General features: G+C 35.0%; 1 long non-coding RNA gene across 1 annotated transcript in view; it reads left to right on the forward strand.

Moving 5' to 3' along the window:
* Positions 1–17,965, forward strand: part of LOC135329559 (uncharacterized) — a 161,186-nt gene extending 143,221 nt beyond the window's left edge. Inside the window, exon 7 of the long non-coding RNA XR_010391072.1 lies at positions 17,496–17,965. This is a non-coding gene — a long non-coding RNA (uncharacterized LOC135329559). The remainder of the gene's footprint in view (positions 1–17,495) is intronic.
* The last annotated feature ends 728 nt before the right edge of the window (positions 17,966–18,693 follow it).

The raw sequence follows: 18,693 nt of genomic DNA on the forward strand, positions 1-18,693 counted from the left end.
TTGCTGGAAAAAAACCTAAACTATTTCAAATATTAGAGAAAACTTTCTTTTTTAGAGAAGGAAGGTCTTTTGTCTCCAGTTAAATCTGTTGCAGTAATCAAGTTTTTGGCTTTGATTGTTCTTCATATAACTAAGACCATTTTGGAGTTAGTTCTAATACTAGAATTGTACTGTTTTGAAACTAAATACATGTCTTATGTTTTAAAAGATGCATCAATTTGCATATGAACTTCATAAATTAATGTTTTCTATAATAGAAAAATGCTGATAAATTGTTTGTAGTAAGTTATATATTTTTATGAAGCAAGGAAAAATAAAAATGCTGTGATTCAGACACAAAGGAGTACTAGTTCAGGAATATGTTAGGAATTCAACATGAAGGTTCAAATCTCACAGGCCACAGTCTATTAAATACACTGTTAACAAAGAGAAAATTGCTTATATGTCATCTAGGAACATCCACCTTAGAATAAGTCTAAAAAATTATTTTTTTCTCGAACTTCTTTTCTTTATTTACTGTTTGAGGTATTCCCTAAATACAGCTGATGTAAAAAGAAGAAAGTTTCACCTTTAAACCTGTTCAGTTTCATTTTTCATTTCACAGGTACAGGAAATCTTGGTTCTAGCTGCTGAGTTTTACTCTACTTAACGGCTTATTATGATGGTCAAGGAAAAGGGAACTTTACATGAAGTACATGGTAAAAGTTTGGGCTTGTAAACATAATTGAAAAATGAGATCTCCAGGCATGGATGCACAGACATAAATGAATTGTCATTCAGTGCATGTAGCAGTATGCAGGGAGGAAGGAAAAGAGTGAAGCCTTAGTAGTAAACTGTGAATGCTTACTTAGTAGTAAACAGTAAATGACGATAGCTTGATGTTTTTTCTCAAACAAATGCAAAAAAACCTCAGAATCTTCTTCCTACTTACAGCAAAAATGAAAACAATACTTGTTTTTTTTTTTGAGAGAGATGGTGAAATGTAGCAGTATAGTGCAACATTAAAGCCAACAAAGAGGCTGGTGAGCCTTGGTTTAGGGAGAAACTTCTAATTGGTGTTAGTTACAACTGTGGGTGTGGGTGCTCAATACTTCCAACAGTTAGCCCCATGTAGCTGTTATGATTTTGTCAGTGAATTGATGCCATATTTCTTACAAAATCCTGCAGATTATTTCAGTTCATATAATATCATTTCTTTATGCAAACTAATGGTCTATGTCTACCTCCAGTATTTTGTTAAGCTGTGTACTTCAAACAAATGATTCCTTGGTTAATATTCCATGAGTGTTGTTTTTTCCTGTTATTTTTTTCTTGTCTGTAAGCAAAATTAACATTGACAAGTGCAAAACAGGAACTGAATTAAAAATGGCTTCATTCTCGGTTCTGAATTCAGGTCCTTTGAAAGGAACCTAGAGATATTTTCAGAAATTCCTTGGAGTCTCTTCTCTGAAAATCAGACTCTTTTAAAGGATTAGGTGTCTACCTAGGTCATTATCCTGCAAATGATATCCATCTGTTGACAAAGCCCATGGGTTTTGAATGTTACGACACACAAAACACCAAGCCTGAGCATTGCCTCTTGTGGTATAATGTGTTTAAAATGAATGTCTCAGAAAATTAGTTGAATTATGCAGCTTCATTACTGGATAGTGTTACTGGGTAGTGTTAGATTATTTTGTACCGTATTTCACAAACTGAAAGAATGACTAAAATTCTAGGGATTGAATTGGGGATTTAACTGGGAGACAACCAGAATATATTTTATTAATCTGTGGATAAGATAGTCTCAACAAAATGCATACTATTAATGGTTTCCAGACTATTAGGAATTTTCTGTCTTCCCTCAACACCTCTGGCTTCTGTAGTTTCTTCTTGGAAATTAGAGGTCTTATTTAATTCAAAGTATTAATACTCTGTATGAGAATTTTGTTGGGCTGCTGGTATATGGATATATATGTCCTCATTCAGGACTATGCTTTTTCACTGCTTCCAGATCTACTATTGGTACTTCCAATTGCTTTTGGAAGCTCTCAGCCATCCACCTTCCTAAAATTTATAATTACTAAACAGTTCATAGGTGTATCCTAAAATTGCAAATGTACATGCACAAATCTAAATATGTACAGTTCAGAATTATTTAGGGCATAGATGTACTTGTCCTATTCCTCAGTCTTCCTCTTACCACTTTTTGTGTCTTATTCTCAAAGTCTGTGGGAACTAGCCCTTTAGTCCTACCTTTGCTATGTGGAATCTAGAATACTTGCTAATGGAAAATTAGTGGTTACTGTTATTACACTATACTTTTTTGTGTTAAAGAGAAAGATCTCTGTGATGAGAGACTTCACCCCTCATCTTGAACAATACTGCTTATTCTCTTCAGAACTTGTGTGGTTTTATTACTTTACCATGTATATTCAGAATATGCTTCGTCATGAGTGTCACATTTAATGGAATGAGATTTAATCCTCCTTAAATTTCAGGAGCCTGCATACAGTTGTTTACATCCTCTTAGTGTATTCCAATTATGCCATCCTAAGGGAGTTTAATTTTATAACAGTAAATTCTACAAATGTTATAGAACTTGCAAACCACACTTGTATCATTTTTAGTGGCCATCAAATTGTACGAGTACTGTGTGCTTTTCTATTTCTCTTTAGAGCATTACTAGTCATGGTAACATCTAATGTTATGCAGAGGTAGACAGTGCATTTTCTATCTGTCAGTTATACCAGATGCATACTTGTAATAGCTGGAGTACCTGACTTTCTACAAATTGCCATTAAGATCCTCACAAAAACTTTGAGGTAGTTCCAAAACAACTAACAAGACTCTGCAATAAAAATATAAGGCAAGAATCAGCCAGAGAAGGGAAGAAAAAAGAACTCTGGAAAAGACTTTGCTGCAAAACAAAAATGCTTTCAGTGAAGTCTACTATCTCCTTTGTTACTAGTTTCAGGAAAACTTTTTAGCAGTACATATACCATAGGAATAATTGAATATCAGAATAACAAGAAATGGAATAATGTATCATCTGGATTTATACTTCTGATGTTTATAACAGTAGAAGGAGAAGAACAGTATTGCAGTCTTGAAGTGGTAGATGTCTGAGTGTACCCTGAGTCAATGAACCAGTCCTATACATCAAAAAACATTGGGTTAATAGGAAGAGTTTACCCCAAATGTTAACAACGAAGAAATGGACAGACTTGTACCTTCTCCAGATCTTATTTAGAGTTATAAATGGGGGAGATTTTCAATTTCGCTTGCCTTACTTGGCCTTAATTGATTTGGTTGCTCTCCAAATTTCCTTTAAATATACATGCACTTTGGCTTTGTATTTTCTGGAATGTTTGGGGGTCAAGACATACTCACAACTGCATTGTAGGATAAATCACATAATAGCTTAATATGTAAGTGGCAATGTAAAAGAACTTTAGAATAAAAAAGTGTAAAAGGGAAACAGTTAAATATCTCTTGGTGATTAGAGAGCTCAAGAAAAGATTTACTTTTGAATAAGTATCCACAATAGTGAAGACTGTGCAGAGAATATAAATTTTGTTTCACAGATAACTTTCATATTTCTCCATCTTTTTAACTACACAGAAGAAAAATGCAAGCAATTTCATGAAGCATTTGAGATTGGTGAAACTGCTTTCACTGATGGAGGTGGACCTGGAGAAGGGCAAAACTCTCATTGAAGGCTTTAAGGGATTGACTCATCTGTCTCATTGCTGAATCAATCTTATCCCTTTTCCCCCCAACAAAATTCAATTAACTTTTATCAATTTTTTAGACCCATTTAGGTTATTCAGTAAAGTTACTTTGATAGTATTAATATTTGTATTTCAGCCTTTTTTGCTGGGAATTTAAAATACTGCTTCTTCATCATCAATCAGTCAAAGTCCAATGTAGTTTGTAATTTTCTATTTCACTTTAAGAGATACTTTGTTAATTGGAACTCTTGTTGACTGAAGAATTTTAAGTACTAGCTGAAGTTTATATTTGGATTATGAATTGCCTCAGGAAAAGGTGAGGTATTCTATATAATTTAATAACAGCGTATTTTTTGACCTAATGGGAACTTATTTAACAAAATATTTTAGAATTGTAATACTGCTAGATAAATTACAATCTGCTAGTTTAACCCAAGAAGAAAGGAGTTTCTCTGAACAATGTTGCCAGAAGAGTTACTAGAGGATTTATAGCTTTGGCAAAAGAATCTAATTCTCATCTGAGAAGCTATGTTAGAGAGGATGGCTAAAAATAAAACAGGATTAACTTGTAGACAGGAAATTTCTTGACTGCCCTAAAAAATCAAAAAGATTTTCAATCCTTCAAGAACTTCCAGAACTGTTCTTAACATGATAGCAAAGATCTAGCCATCAAAACTGAAAAATAGGAACTTAGTCTTGAGAAGCCAATCAAGGTCATGCAAATGTGTTTTGCAAGTGATCCATGAAAAATACAGACAGAAGGACTTGGAAGATGAAGAATGAGACTGCCTGGGCTAATTACTTAGCCAATGTTGCCAATGCTGTTGTGAAAGGACAAAGTTCAGTGCAACTTACCACCCAGCTGTGTACTCAAATTCATGGGTGAGTATTGGAACCTGCAATAAACTTCATGTTGCTATGCTTACACTGGCATTCATTCCATACCATTCAGTACATTCTTGAACTAGGTACTTTACAGAGTTTAAAGCTAGTTTGGGTATGTATGCAGAAACTAGAATCAGAACATGGAATAGTGTAAACAGCATCTTTAGATTGTAAGTTGTTTATGTCAGGATTTGTCTTCTCGAGTATTTTGGCCATCTCAGTTACACTGTCAGCCCTTCTGCACATAAATAAGTTACCTAGCACTTATATACTCTGCCTTCATTTGTTCTGGGACAATGTTGTATGAGATCCTCTCTTCTTGAAATAGCCTGTACTTCACCATCAATCAAGTAATATATATCAGTTCCCTCTGGTTGCTCTTCAATTGCTTTAGGCTGATTTAGTATTAAATTTTACTATGATTTTTTTACTTCATTTTTTCCACTGACTTTAATTAAACTTCTAAGCCTTGTGGATTAGGATATATTTTATTAAAAATAATAAATGGACAGTTCTTACATATCTGCTTGTAATCTCTGATAGATTACTCAAGTCCAAAGGCTCTTAAGATAGAATATGGATGGTAGATGGTATGGGTGATAGATGGTAAATTTAAGTACCTAAGAATTTCAAGCGCAAGTTGCTATTTTTTCTTAAGAAAATACTGTGCAGAAATTCAATTGTTTTTGCATGCTGCATTGTTAAAAGCAGTTTCTGTTGTGTATTGTTCCTGTTAGTTTCCTGTTTTTATGTTTTAAGTTCACTCCCCCTAAAAACATTAGAGTAAATTTAGATCATTTTTACAGGGATCTACTCATTTAAAAATAATTGTCTCCAAACAAGTGTCTGTTACAAATTCTTTAACTGAAACATACAGTGGTGATGGGCATTATTACTTCTATCATATTAGCAGTCAGACTGCTTGTACATATAAAAGTAGAAGGGGGAAGCAATAAGGAGATTTGATAAACTGGCCAACATCTATATACCTTTTTTTTTCTTTTTTTTTTTTTTGAATGAAAATCATAACTGTGTTTTGAGTGGTGAAACAGCACGTATGCAAGAGGTTAGCCGTTCACTGAAAATAAGAAAGAAATGCATTAAGTATACAAATTCATAAAGAAGGAGGCAGCATTACCAAGCAAGCTGGAGTGAGACCTTTTTGAAAAATCATAGCCATCGTACATCAAATTTAATAATCGTGTTTGGGTAAGATAGGAAGTTATTTACAACAGCACAAAACTTTCCATAGGAACTTGTAATTTTGACCATAGCTGTTGAATCATTTAGAAGACTTGACAATGTTGCCCATGCCAGCAAAGTAAGACAATTTCTATTACATAAATAATGTGGTTCAGTAAGTTTGGTGCTACTTTCTCCTCTTCACAGTTTACCTCACTGAAGGAATAATCTTGCTTTTTCACTAACGGAGAGTGAATAAAGCTATGTTGTACTGTTGGAAATATTTTTGTGTTACACAATGCTATAAGCAAGACTCGAGTTTATTCTAAATGTGAAAAGACACATGCACTTCACCTTTTCCCCTTTCAGTGGATTCTCTTGCATTATACAAACAGGAGTTGAAAAGGAGAAATTGTTTTATTTGATAATAATAGCTATCTTTTGAGTTGCTTGAGGGTTTTTCATATTGTTAATATGATTAATTATGTTAATACAATTAATTATGTTAATGCAATTAATAATGCATTATTATCATAATTTAATATCATAAATTAATAATATTAGCTATTAAAATACTATACACCAAATTGTTTCCTAATTTAATTGTTGTAGATTGAGATCTTGCAGATAAAACATACTAAAATCTGACTACCTCCTTTTTTTTAAGCATCCTTACATTTTTCTCAATAGTTTACAACAACTATAATGCATATTTAACAATATGAATGTTATACAGATGTAGTTTACATGCCACTGTTAATTATTTGATTAGTTAACTAGCAATTTTAATGGTCATTACTGAAATACTCAGTTAAGGTTTCTGCTGTTACTTGTAATAGTTGATCAGTTTTTCCGGAATGTACACAAAATGAAAGAACACGTTTATTCTATTAACTTAATCGTCAGGTTTGTTTGTTTGTTTGTTTGTTTTAGGCATACATATAATGAGTTCTTGTGAGACAAATCTGAAAGAAATTTAGGAATGCAAGGCTGTGCTAAAGGCAGCAACAACTATTGGAAGGGATAAGCTAGAGAAAATATAATTTCCCACTGCTCACAAAATTCACTTCTTTCAGAGATTTCATCCAATAAGACTAAGCTAGCCTTTCTGTAAAAATCCAGGGAACTTAGATTTCTCATTAGCTTATAAAAATTGCTCTAGATTTTATGTCGCAGCTAAATTTTGTTGTGTAAATGTTCATATGCTTGTTAACGTTGTACACCTGCACTTCTGTGATGCACAATTACACCAACAAAAGAGAAGATGATTTTAAATGTGTCTGCTTAATTTCGATAATTGGTGGGCCAGATCCAGACCTCTTTTATTTTCAGTGTGGTTGTTCAGCTGAATAGAGAACTAGATTTCATATGATCTGATTGATGTACCCTGAGGGAAAATGTGGGTGATAGCCCTTTTTTCCACACTAGTGTTTTGCAAAAAAAAAAAAAGTATGGATGCTTATAAAGCATGACCATGAGGAAATGTTAATCATTTTTGATCTAGTACAGAGTTTGCACACTGTGAATTAAAGAGCTAAGGCCACACATTGAATCCAGTACATAGCAGAAGTAGTGAATAACTTGAGTAACTGTCCTTCCAGTGAATAAAAGAGACTTCTATGAGAAAGGGGAGCATTTACATAACCGAAGATTGTATCAAAATCTACATTAAGAATGCTTTTTTCTTTTTTCTTTTTCTTTTAAACTGTGAATGTGTGATGTTCAGTGTTTATCAGACCTTGACCTGATACAACATGTAGAATGCTTAGACTAGAAGAGGTTAAGCAATAGCCTCTTGGCCACTAGACAAGAAACAGCTCATGCCAAGGCAAGCTCAGACAAGTCCTGAGACCATGCACTGTGTCAGGTCTTTGCAAAGCTTATTGCCATCTACCAATAACAGCAAAAATCATATTTACTAGGCTATATAGCTGGACTCAAGCCAAATATCAGTCTGACTGAGTAATCTGAATAACATTGAAAGCAGTCCTAAGAGCATGGCACTCCTTTAAAATGGGTTTCCAGATCAAATGGCAGTACCTGCCATTACAGTGCAGTTTTCCAGGACGTAAAGGGAAAGTGCATATGTCCAATTTAGGAGTTTATAACAGGCTTCTTCACAAAGAAAGTATTTTCTGGTAGTAATATTATGCAGCCTGACTTCCTGGCTGAAGTAGTGGGTTCTGAGACAAAATGCTGAAAGTTCTCGAAAAAGTAATGAGAGCTACCTAATGAAGAAAATCCTAAGCCTGTTTCATCAAAATATATCTGCTGTTTGAGTAAATTGTTTTAAAATGTGATACAAATAACAGAATATATGACAAGTTTTCATAAGAGCATATCTGAAGAGCAATAAGAATTATAAGATTGTCCTGATGCAGCAGGTAACTTAAAATTCTAACATTTCTTAAGTACTGTTTTTCAAAATGGATAAAATTGTATTTTTTAATGAAACATAGTATTAATTTGAAGAACATCACACTCACGTTGCAGTATTTTTGAAGCTTCTTTATCTTGGTATCTTTTTGCAATTTCACATCCAATTAAAATTTGGTATTACCTTTGGAGAAGGAAAGGGGAAATATATTTTTCTGTTTGAATCTTAGCTAGGCAGGTTGCAATGTAAATGTCATCTACTGAGAGCATGTCATTTCTCCTTCTGCTCTTCAAATGGCTTTTGTTTCTGTGCCTTGTAGTTATGAAATTAAATACAATACACTACAGTATTAAAACCTTTTTCTAATATAAGCAATACTATAAAATCTGAAAACCAAAAAAATCCTCTGAAGGAAAAGAATCAGATTTTGAAGAGGAACATAAATCTTAAAAGATTAATTTTTAGAATAAAATGATACAAGGGACACTTTAAAATGGTTTGTTCAAAGCACTTTTAATTGTCAGGGTAGCCACATAAGGTAAGTAATGTGCCCATTTTTACAGATGGGCAAACAGAAGCATAGAATTTCAACAACTAGATTTGAGTATCCCAGTAGCAAAGAAAACTTAGAAATGGAGTACAGATGGGATGGGGGGGATTGGTATTTTTATTATTGTTCGCCAGTTCTACTTTTCTTGAAATGTGTGGATGATTAAATAAACAGTCATATATGATATCATATATGTTTGACTGTAAACTGATGAAGTGAGAAATAAAATGATTAATATTAAACATTTGTGCTCAGTGTAAATGGCTAAAAGGCAAACTCTTTTGTTGAATTCCAACATCAGCTGTTTCCTTAGGGTTTCCAGTGTCTCTTCAGCTTTGTATTGTGTCATTTTAACAATGCCATTATAGTTAAAGTGGTACAAACCCTCTAGAGCTAGGTGACTGAAATTTAACTCTATTCACTATGGTTTTATTTTAATCTTCCGGAAATTCATTAGCATCCCTCTCAAATACTAGTTTTCAAATCCTGCCTATGAGAGAGCAAATAAAAAAGATAACAGAAATGATTTAATAGAAGACATTTTCCCAGGTTATGCAAATGCAGCTGAGGAAATACTGCATTCTTCTGGGTTTCCCATGTTTTGCTGTATTAGAGGAAAGATTTCAGAAAGTGGTATAGGCTTCTCTCTTGTAAAAACATTTCTTAAGAGGGTGAATGTAGCTCCTGGAGAGGTAAATAATGAATGTAATTCACTAATAAACTACAGTCTCCTTATTAGTTTATAGCGAAGGGAGGAAGAAAACTGACCTCAAATTGCCCCATACTTACCTAACTTTTTAATGTTTTCAGTAAATCATCATCAAAAATGGTGGCTCCTCAGAGGTGTTTGTCCTGAACGCTGGATAGCAGTTCTTTATATAAGGCTGGAAATGCTTTTCATACTGAAAAATAACAGTTTCTAACCAGGCCTAATAGCTCTTGCTTTTGAAGTTGTAATTCCCTGTCATTTAATTGTTTGTCATGCTTAATGTTTAATAAGCATTCAATAGAATGTGTGTTTGTATATTAACTGACTAGCACCGAAAATTTGATTCTCTCCAGAGTATAGCACCAAGCCAACTAACTGAATTGCCCTGGTGCTCCTGAAAAGTTTGCTTTCCCTTCGTGTATATGTTTTTTTAAAGTTTAAGTTTAATTGGTCTGCAGATGTTAATACTTCTGCTGTAGAAATTGTGTTGGGATGTGTGTTCCCAAAGTAAGAGAATTCATGGAAATTTTACCTTGATGATGAATTAATGGTTGTCCTTTATTTAACCTATCAAACATAGGACTTGCAGAATGCTATTTGGCCTGTTTTTATATCTAAAATTTACTTTATTCATTGCTGCAGCATAAAACAAAATTCTGCAAGTTACAGATGGTTAACAAATTGACAATGCATTTACTGAAGCATGAATTTCCAACCCACTGAAACTCTACTTCCCACGTGCTCAAGAGATTCCTGGAATAACACAAAGCGACAATATGCATGGGTATGCAGGCAAACATATGATGCATACAGCATATGTTATACCTTACCTTCATCTTGAGCTGAAGGGAATTGATTAAAAAAAAAAACAAAACAAAAAACAAACAAAAAAACCCACGCTCTTAGCAAAACATCTTTTCAGTTCAGTCAAAACCTCTTAGCAAAACATGTTTTCAGTTCAGTCAAAACTCTTTCTCACTTCTAATAGCATGAAGTCCTAAACTGGCCTAAAGATGCAGCTCTTCAGATCTATATTTTGTATTAGGCATGCTGCACTGCTAGCCACATACTCTGTAAACCTTTTTGTAGCTTTCACACAGCTACCTGCGCTAGTAGGCAACACTAGGACAAGGACTTTTTCCCCCTGATCATAACTACCACCATTCCATTCTAAAAAATGAAATTTTCTGACATTTTGCTTTAAACTATACAAGAATGTGTTTGTTTCCAAAACACAGTTTTATATGTATAAAAATGGTGCATATAGAATGTAGATATACTTTGGACTCTAAATGAAAATATGTGGTTCCTAAAGCTAGTTTCCCTACATAAAGTCAAAATAGCATGCAAGTCCATTCACACAATCAACATATGAATGTGTCTGTGACTTAGCACATGAGAAATACTCCCACTGTCTCATAAATATATATGTGTATGTATATAAAATATGTGTGTGTGTGTATATATATAAAATATATATATATGCACACACTGACAGTGTACTTCAACACTGCTGTGAACATGTGTTTCTGAGTTCTACACAGATTTTTTTTTTTTTCTCCTTCCACAGGAACATGGTTTAGAAATTTGGATTCTGTTGAAAATTCAGCTTAACCATCTGTTTTGAATGTTTTCTTGTTTTTTAATGGATATTTTTGGGTTATTGTTCCAGTGGTTAGTTTCTTATGCACATCATTTGGTATCAAGGCTGAAGTATAAGGATAGAAATTGAATGATTCAGATGCCTGAATGCAAGCTGCCTACTGACACTTCAGAAACCATAGGATATCTCATCTTCCCTCCACTCCCTGCTCCAAAAGGGCATGGGTTTCTTGTATGTTCTGTTTCAGATCTGCCAGATCTATTCCTGGAACTCGGTACCACAGGGCATCTAATAGGGCACTGAATACGTACATTTAGGGACCTATATTGTTTTTAAGTAGAAAACCATTTGACTTACTAACTCCACTGAAAACCTGTGTTCCATTAATAAATTTTACTTTTTAAAATAAAGCTTTTATGACATCATCTCTATTGCATAATATAAAATGAAAGAGAAGGAAAAGATTCTGGAAAATATCACAGGAAATATGAAAACAAAATCATAGCTTTTGTATCAGATACATTTTTTGCAATCCTGAAGGAAATGAAAATTTTTCAAGCTCTGCAAGGTTAGCAGAACTAGAAGAGAATAGGGAGATCTCAGACCTTCTACCATTTTCAGCAGTACAAGTCCAACTTTAGGACTTAATGTTGTACACAACTATTCCTATGCAGCTTTCTTTAATGGAATTGCAAAGTATAAACTCAGGCAGAGTTTGTCTTATATAATATTTAATAGAAGAGATGCACAAGCCAAAAAGAATATAACCTGACTTTTCGATATTTCATTAGTTCTATATGCAAGCTGAGGAAAATTTTGATTTGTTCATCACTGAGAAGATATAAACCAGAATTCAAGGATGTAATTTTGACTCCATTTTTACACCATAAACATCCTCCAAAAACTTTTACATCACTTCCCTACTGTCTGTGTAAGAAGAGAAGTTTATGATCCAGCACTTCCAGTTACCTTACAGATTGCTGTTACCTTACAGGGCTGTTGTTAATCTTATCCCTGAGTGTGTGCTTCACAGAATGGTTGAGGTTGGAAGGGACCTCTGGATATCACTGGTCCAACCCCTCTGCTCAAGCAGTGTCACCTAGAGCACCTTGCCCAGGATTGTGTCCAGATGGCTTTTGTATATTTGCAGGGAAGGAAACTCCACAACCTCTCTGGGTAACCTGTTCCAGTGTTCAACTACCCTCACAGTAAAGAAGCATTTCCTCATGTTCAGATGGAACTTCTTGTGTTTCAGTTTGTGCCCATTGCCTCATCCTGTTGCTGGGCACCACTGAAAAGAGTCTGGCCCCGTCCTCTTTACACCCTCCCTTCACGTACTTATACACATTGATAAGATTCCCCCCTCAGTCTTATCTTCTCCAGGCTGAACAGGCCTAGCACTCTCAGCCTTTCCTCATAGGAGAGGTGCTCCAGTCCCTTCATCATCTTAGTAGCCCTCTGCTGGACTCGCTCCAGTAGCTCTATGTCTCTCTTTTACTGGGGAGCCCAGAAATGGACGCGGTACTCCAGGTGTGACCTTATCAGGGCTGAGTAGAGAGGGAGGATCACCTCCACTGACCTGCTGGCAAGGCTCTTGCTAATGCAACTGAGGATAGCGTTGGCCTTCTTTGCCACAGGGGCACATTGCTGGCTTATGGTCAGCCTGTAGTCCACCAGGACCCCCAAGTCTATACCTAGGTCGACTCTGCACTTCCCTTTATTGAACTTCATGAGGTTCCTCTCTGCTCATCTCTCCAGTGTGTTGAGATCTGAGCTTGTATCTCTCTACTTTTTGCCCCCAGAAGAAATTCTGGGCAGAGCAAAGAAAATGAAGAATTGGAAAGAAATAGAACACAGGAAAATTGGGAAAAGTTGCCCAGCATGGTATCCATACAGTTATGGATAAAATGTGAGCCTTTAGAGTGGCAAACTAAATCAAAGAGCTTTTTTTTTGTTCACTTGAACTGAGGAGGAGAAACCTTACAAATCTGTGCAAATCTTCCCATTGTCCCAAAATATATAAGCCACATTCATCAAACTGTTTCAACTGAAAACTATTTTTTAGTTTAGAGTCACAGACTTATTACAAAAAGAGATAACATTTTTACTCTCTTTTTGTCTGCAAGCTCAGTAGTAATAGCACTCACCCAAGATGCAAGAGACCTAAGTTCAGTTCTCAGGAGGCTAGAGAATCATTCTCTGTCAAAATCCTTTGTCCGAATCCCCATTCTGAATCAGGTGGAGATTGGATTTTTATGTGTATCTTCTCCTACCCAGCCAAAGAAGCTGGAAGTAATTTGAAATGGATTTTTCTGAATTCTTATGGCTGGAGCCAGCAAATATATTTGTATAAAATATTTATATAAACCCTGAGCCAGAGAGAGAATATAAGTCACTAACCTGGTGGCTGGAACACTCACCTGGGAAAACAGGGCATGTACTTATCAGTCTCTTTTCCAAGTCTTAAAGATTTAGGCAGGGTGGAATAGCTCTGTGTAAGAGAATTAAAAAAGCATGCCTCAACAGCCCACCCTGGGCATTTTTGGGGGGAATAGTTAATGTGACCTCTGCCTGTGTGCAGGCAGTAGTCTGAACTGAGGCTGGCTCTCCTGCGGTCTGGGAAATAGCTCTCATAAGTAAGCTGTTGGATAGAAAGAAAATACCATCATTACCAATTTTATAAATCTAGTCCTTTATTTTCTTTTTTTACAGGTGCCCAAAATGCATTTTTTCATGCAGGTTCACATAGAAAGCTTGAGTTGACTTGGTTTCTTTTCATTCGTTGAGGATTTTTTTTGTTTTATTTGGTTTTATCCAAAACAATTTTTTGGCTCTTAGATTGACTTAGTTTCACATTACTACTTTCAAATAGTTTTAGCTTGTGAAAAGAAAGGCATCAAGCTCACCTGTTTTTTATGGCACCACATAAAAATTTCAAATTCAGATAAATATCGTCAAGGTTCACAAAGAACGTGTGTTCTTTGTGTCCAGTGGTTTTGAAATATTTTTACTGGGTAGATGGAGAAAGAATGAAGAGACTATGCCTTTTGATCAGCAACAGCACTGTGGAGAAGCCTTGATGAACTAACTGCCCTTTTCCCATGCACAATTTGTGCTACCATTAGGAAGATATAGAAAAGGAGAGAAAAACAATAATGGTAAAAAAAGCATCTTCTATCTCTCTAATATTTCCTTTTAGAAATAAGGTTCGGTTGTTTTTTTGATAGCAAATAATGAGTGGTGATAAGAAAAGACACCTTGTGTTGGAATAGACATAATATAATTTTAATACTTCATACTCAAGAAAAAGGCAAGCACCCAGTCTCTCTGGAATTGCCACTCTTTTGGATCATCTGGCAGAAAGTGCTATATGAGCAGCACAGCTGGGCCTTTTGCTCTCAGGAGAATCAAGTGCAATACCCTTGTGCCAGACTCAGCTGGCCTAAAAGAGTGCATGCCCAGAGTTGTCTCCCAGTTGTCCACAAAATGCTTTTTTTAATCTATCTTGCACTAACTGGAATTAGTTCAGCATTTCAGATGGATTAATAAGTATTTTAAGAGTACTCAAAACATAAGTCAGCCCCAAAGAAGGGGCTTGTCTTGGGGGCTACCATCAGAAACATCAGACTGTCAATGATACAGAATGCTAGTTATTTTAGTACTGTGTTAAACTACAATAATTGTAACTTCCTTTCATTGTTATAACACAGAGAATTTTTTCAGCACCCATCTCCATGCAGCGATACACAAATTAGAATGCTTCCTAAATATAAGCACTAATCTTGCAATGAAAGAAAAAGGAATACCTTTTCCTGTTTGAATAGTTGCTGCACATCCTTAGGCCTCAGTCTTGCGAATACATGCACAAATTTTTAATTTGATGCTGGTGAGTAGTGCTATTGAAAGTTAAGAAAAAGCCCAGCTCCAAAAGTCAGAGAAAATCCTATCAACTACTCACCTAACTTAGCTCTCTTTTTTTTATTGGGATAAGTAGATCTTCTATTCTAAAGGAGTCTCACTAATAGTCTTGTGGTAGCATAACGTTTATATTGTCTCTCTTCAGAATTATTTTGACTGGTAGACATACAATTCTCAAGGTGGTAAGAAGTGCATCTAACAAACATGCTATATGAATGTTTGGAAGGGTTTATTAATCCAGTCAGTTCAATAACTGAGAGATTGTACAGGATATACTTCAGTAGTTGCAAAATCTTGATTCGTGCAGTGGTGAAATGTCTATGTGCGCCAAATGGGAAATAAAAATTGTCAATAGCTATATATATATTTTTTAATTCACAAATGGGAGGGAAAAAAAGGAAATAATACTCCTCACCATTTGGTAAAGATGTCATAGAGAATGAAAATAGGAGAAAAAAATCAATCACAAAGAATAAGATAAGCTAGTATCTGTATCTTAAAAATCGAAAGAGGACGCCACCACTTACACTAACTAAAGCTTCCCAGTTTCTTGGGGAAAAAAAAAACCCTAATAAAGATAAAAACAGACACTTGGATGGTTGTAAAACCACAAGCCTCCATACTGTCATTCTTCTAATGTTTTTATCTGGATTACAACAAATTATAAATATCCAAGGTCTACAGAATTTCAAATAATTTTAGTATTTTGTTAGAACTTAAACGTCTTGAAGCTACATTCAATTTTCTAGATAAAAAGTGAAAGATTTGGATGGGGGTGGGGGGAGGGGAGAGGAGGAAGCCCCTGGGAGCACATATGTGACATTCCTTGTCATAACTTGCTGGATGAAATGTCTCTTTGAATGGAACTGTGGACTTCCAGGTCAGCTGAAAGATATTGACAACCATTAAATTGGACTGACAAACACTGCCTTAAGACAGTGGCAGAATTTTGCACTTTGTATCATAAAGACAAAAAGAGCTTCTGCAACACTATAATTCCCAAGATTTGACAATATGTTTGCATACCAGGTAAATAAATTTAATTAAGAAAGAGAAACTGAATTATCTTCCTCTAAAACTAAATTTTCTACATCATCTTCATAAGCAGTGTTGTCAGCGGGAGATCATCTTTCAGCATGGATGATATCAGTTTCAAAGTCAGTTGTACAGTATAAACGGCATACCAACACTGCCTTCAATGTAAAATGTAAAAGAACATAATTAAAAAATTAGTACAAATAGATCTTCAGTTTTGGCATTTACGCTGATGTATCTTTTTTGAGGGTTATGTCTCTCCTCTCTACCTCAAACATTAAAAGATGATCAGCTATCTAAAAGGGCAGTCCTCACATTTTTGGAAAAAATGGCTCAGTTGACTTTTTATTAGAACAGTTTATTTATCATGACAGTTTCCAGTAATCTGTTGTGAGAGTAGGCCATTAATACATAAGTCAGCCAGGGCATAGAAACATACGCCCAAATTTACCATTACTTGAGACTAGTGCCCCTGAAAAATGCAAATAGATTTGTAGTACAGATTGACTTTTGAATTGAATTTTCAATTTTGAAATTGTGAGTATAAAATTTTGAACTAAAGATTAAGCCAAAAGCGTATGTCAGGTTTCAATGAAATTGTCTGGAATAGAGGTAGATGTTCATCTGCTATTCACCATGCTCTTATTCCATCTGCCTAGTACTCTGGGAAGTGGCCAGTTAGAAAAGGGTCTAGAGAGTATATTTTTAAAATGAGTCTTCAGATGCAGGCACAAATATGCAATTAGCATCTCTTCCTGTGTCCATAACATATTACTGAAGCTGTCCAGACATTTCCAAACAGTGTTTTTCTTCTGAGAGTCTGGTACACTGAAAAATGGCAAAGCCTATGAGGACGTTAGCAATTGAAATGAATACTTTCTAAACATCTTTTTTGGGAAAATTATATGTGCTTATTGTTGAAATCTAATTATACTTTGAAAGTGATAGTGTCAAAAATTTTTATTCCACCAAACCTTGTAAATTAAAATATGTGCTGAAATTTGGGATATATGTTTAGGAAATTATTCTGGAAAATCCATGCAGAGGATTCTGAAATTTCTATATTCAGAGCACATATTCTCTATTAAATTTTAGCATCAGAAACAAAAAAGCAAAAAAAATGGAAACTGCAATGTTGCCTGCCTGAGACTATAGAGTTCTTTCACAGATAGATTCTGTTACATTACAAAACAGCAGCTACTATCAGCACACTGCGCGACCTAACTGGTTGTAGGAGATGATGGTAGGTGAGGCTACTGTGTTGCTGCAAATAATAATGTATTCATTCTGCATGTTAAATGTATACAGACTCCATTAAAAGCCTGAAATCCACATCTGTGCTTCCTTGTATGATGCATATAGTACTGAATAGGTCTCAAACTAGATTACACAGCTAAAAATAAACTATAAGATAATTCAGAGATGGAAACAAGTGAAGAAGGCAGCTACCCTTGTAAGCAATATGTTTTTTGTCTGAATATAAATATCTCCATTGACTGTAATGAATATTTTCTGCCCATTAGTTTCCTATATGAGCTTCAGGCTTTGATTTTGACCAGAAAGCTTTAGCACCCATATCCCTGAGACACTGACTTTCTCCGGTTAATAACTATAGCAGCAGTGTGGAAGCTGAGAAAACTATCACTCCCTACGCTTCACAGAGGAAAGGAACTATTAGGTATGTTCTTTCAAAGAAGTGGATTGTTCTCTCATACGTTATTCTGAAATTTTGCAAAGAATTTGGTTATGTGAAATCGTATTTCCAGAGTTTTCTGATTCATAAAACCATGCCTTCTATTTTACGTGATCTTAATCTAAAACCAACAATCTGCAGAACTGTCATGAAATATGCAATGATAAGCAATAAGAGCCTATTGCTTATCCACTTATTAAACACAGAACTTGCCAGCTACTAAGTAAGAGAATATGTGCAAAAATGCCTCTTGACTGTTGGCCATGGTCAGCATTTGGATGCATTATTTCCTAAGGTTGTGGCTGGTTTCAGTCAATACCTACCTCTCAGTTCACTGCACATTGATATTGACTTCATCAGAAGTCACCTGGTAACTGCTTAATGCTTTGTATTTTTGCCCTTTATTGACATTTTTGTTATCTCCAGCAAAAGCAGTCAGTTATTTATGTGTAGAAACTATATTCATCATTTTTCATCTTTCATTAAATTCTTTTACTGTTTGCACTTAACTCATTAAGGTGAAGGCCTGCAGCTTACCTTCTTTTCTTTTATGAAGAATCATATGATCTTATGATTAAGTCGTGAAGAATTTTGTCCTGCAGACCACTTCTCCAATATTATCTAACAAAGCAGAAATGATAGTAGACTCTATCATTCAATTTATCTGATATTTTACATTATGGAAAACAGATCTATTTTACATTATGGAAACCAGAACATTTGGAGTCAAATCCATGACTAGATTCACTTGAATCTAGTGAAAATACATCAGGCATGAATTAAGCTTTTCCAACTCTCCTAGAGCCCTTAAGAAAATATGTAAAATATCTTTGTCCCAGACTGAACTTTCTCAGTATAATGTGCTTAGGCCTCTGAGAAGTCTATTTTTGCAGAATGTATCTAGTTGTAGCCGTTCACTGAAATGGAGTAATACTGGGAAATACCTAGAAATATATACTTTTCGTTGCAGTCATATCAGTTACAATATACAGGGCTATATTTGAATGTTTTCCACATTAACAAACACA

Source organism: Dromaius novaehollandiae, chromosome 11 (genome assembly GCF_036370855.1).
Source record: "Dromaius novaehollandiae isolate bDroNov1 chromosome 11, bDroNov1.hap1, whole genome shotgun sequence".
In the NCBI taxonomy this organism is placed as follows: domain Eukaryota; kingdom Metazoa; phylum Chordata; class Aves; order Casuariiformes; family Dromaiidae; genus Dromaius; species Dromaius novaehollandiae.